Source organism: Schistocerca nitens, chromosome 7 (assembly GCF_023898315.1).
Source record: "Schistocerca nitens isolate TAMUIC-IGC-003100 chromosome 7, iqSchNite1.1, whole genome shotgun sequence".
NCBI lineage: Eukaryota > Metazoa > Arthropoda > Insecta > Orthoptera > Acrididae > Schistocerca > Schistocerca nitens.
The window spans coordinates 425,579,459-425,582,748 of NC_064620.1; positions in this window are offsets into that span (position 1 = coordinate 425,579,459).

The window sequence follows — 3,290 nt, forward strand, 5'->3', positions numbered from 1 at the left end:
CTTTTCTTTATTTGTGTGTGAGGAATGTATTTCCTGAAAGTTTGGCCGTACCTTTTTGTAACACACTATATATATATATATATATATATATATATATATATATATATATATATACTACTGACCCTTAAAATTGCTACACTGAGAAGAAATGCAGATGATAAACGGGTATTCATTGGACATATATATTATACTAGAACTGACATATGATTACATTTTCCAGCAATTTGCATGGATCCTGAAAAATCAGTACCCAGAACAACCACCTCTGGCCGTAATAACGGCCTTGATACGCATGGGCATTGAGTCAAACAGAGCTTGGATGGCGTGGACAGAAACAGCTGCCCATGCAGCTTCAACACGATACCACAGTTCATCAAGAGTAGTGACTGGCGTATTGTGACGAGCCAGTTGCTCGGCCACCATGACCAGACGTTTTCAGTTGGTGAGAGATCTGGGGAATGTGCTGGCCAGGGCAGCAGTCGAACATTTTCTGTATCCAGAAAGGCCCGTACAGGACCTGCAAAATGCGGTCGTGCATTATCCTGCTGAAATGTAGGGTTTCCCAGGGATCGAATGAAGGGTAGAGCCACGGGTCGTAACACATCTTAAATGTAACGTCCACTGTTCAAAGTGCCGTCAATGCGAACAAGAGGTGACATAGACCTGTAACCAATGGCACCCGATACCATCACGCTGGGTGATACGCCAATATGGCGATGACGAATACACGCTTCCAATGTGCGCTCACAGCGATGTCGCCAGACACGGATGAGACCATCGCGATGCTGTAAACAGAACCTGGATTCGTCCGAAAAAATGACGTTTTGCCATTCGTGCACCCAGGCTCGTCGTTGAGTACACCATCGCAGGCGCTCCTGTCTGTGATGCAGCGTCAGGGGTAACCGCAGCCATGGTCTCCGAGCTGATAGTCCATGCTGCTGCAAACGTCGTCGCACTGTTCGTGCAGATGGTTGTTGTCCTGCAAAAGTCTCCATCTGTTGATTCAGGGATCGAGACGTGGCTGCACGATCCGTTACAGCCATACGGATAAGATACCTGTCATCTCGACTGCTAGTGATACGAGGCCGTTGGGATCCAGCACGGCGTTCCGTATTATTCTCCTGAACCCACCGATTCCATATTCTGCTAACAGTCATTGGATCTCGACCAACGTGAGCAGCAATGTCGGGATACGATAAACCGCAATTGCGAGAAGCTAAAATCCGACCTTTATCAAAGTCGGAAACGTGATGGTACGCATTTCTCCTCCTTACACGAGGCATCAAAACAACGTTTCACCAGCAACGCCGGTCAACTGCTGTTTGTGTATGAGAAATCGGTTGGAAACTTTCCTCATGTCAGTACGTTGTAGGTGTCGCCACCGGCGCCAACCTTGCGTGAATGCTCTGAAAAGCTTATCATTTGCATATCACAGCATCTTCTTCCTGTCGGTTAAATTTCCCTTCTGTAGCATGTCATCTTCGTGGTGTAGCAATTTTAATATATATATAATGGACTGTCCAATCCCAAGTATCAAATGGTTCAAATGGCTCTGAGCACTATGGGACTCAACATCTTAGGTCATAAGTCCCCTAGAACTTAGAACTACTTAAACCTAACTAACCTAAGGACATCACACACACCCATGCCCGAGGCAGGATTCGAACCTGCGACCGTGGCAGTCCCGCGGTTCCGGACTGCAGCGCCAGAACCGCACGGCCACCGCGGCCGGCTCCAAAGTATCACTTCGAAATTTCTTCGCTGAGTACGAATTCCTTGACATCGGCTGTATTAGATATAGATCCACCACTCAATAGTGGCATATGGAAATTTGTATCCAACTGGGACTAGAAACTGGATCTCCCACTCATCAACAGCGGTCGTCTTAACCGATTCGACTATGTGCGCACTCTCCCCGGGCTAACGCATGCACTCATATGTACCAGTCTAAATATTCTTATCTTAGTCCACTAAATTAATTACCTATTGCTCACAACAATACTTGGATTCCCGCAACAGGGAGAATGAGGCAACGAGGAGCAGAGACCAAAGTTTTTCTCGTCGTATACTCACGTGGGCTTGTAATATTCGGTTGGTCCGTAAGTTTGTAGCGTCCCTAAGTTTAATAAACACAATACATACACATAACAGAGACTTTCGTCATCAATAATATATTATTCTTCACTATTTACAACAGCCTTCTAACGCTGAAGTAACTCCTCGACTCCGCGACTGTAGATATCACGTGATTTTCAGGCAAAGAACTCATCGAGCCATGTTCGGAGCACATTTTCATCTGGAAACGGAATTCCTTGAAGGTTATTAGATAGAGAACGTTGAAAGTGAAAATGTGAGGGAGCAATATTAGGCGACTAAGGTGGATGCGAAACGACTTCCCAACTTAAATCCTGTCTAGTGTATTTCCTCAGTCTAGCAGAATTCGGAAGGGCGTTATCGTAGAGTAGCTTCACTTCACGCAGTCTCCCTGGTAGCTGTTCTTCGATTGCGTCTGCAAAACGTATCCGTTCACGAGAATAAATGTCAGCAGTTATGGTTACACCCAGGGAAGCAATTCTTAGTACACCACGCCGTCGCTGTTCCACCAGATGCATAACATTATCTTTCGGGGATGCGCGCAGGTTTTTGTACGGGGAGTTGCTGCTTTGTTTGGACTCAGCCATTCCTTTCGTTTCCTTATATTACCATAAAGATACAATTTCTCGTCAGCATTAAGGGGAGGTTTAACATCTTTTGGTTCAAAAAATCAATTTTTTTAAAATTGCATTTTTGGATCCATAAAAGTGTTTAGAATCCACCCCTGATACGGTTTTTCCGAATACGGAACGGAAATGTGTTATTCGCGGTTGAACAAAAAAATGCACCTGCCTGAAATCGGCCTTTTTCACGCACCAGTTTTTTTTTCTTTCGGAGAACGAGTTACCGGTGCTTGGGAGGAAACATACAAAATTCGGATCAAAGTTTGAACGCGTGTGTGTGGAACTTAGCCCCCCAAGCATTTGAATCCTGGTGCGAAGACTGTGGAGATTGCGACTTTCCTGGCAGTGAGCAGCTTCAACGAAGGGCATTCAGCAATTATGAAGACCACGACAACGATGGAGGTCACCTTGGGACTCTAATCGACGCAGTTCGCCAAGCATTCGGACGACCACCGGATTCAAGCGGCTCTGGAGCAGTGCAGGATGGCCCAGATCGAGCAGTACACCCTCTATGAGGAAGAGGAAGGACTAGTTTATTGACTCGGAATAGCAGATTGAAGGTAAGTTGCATAA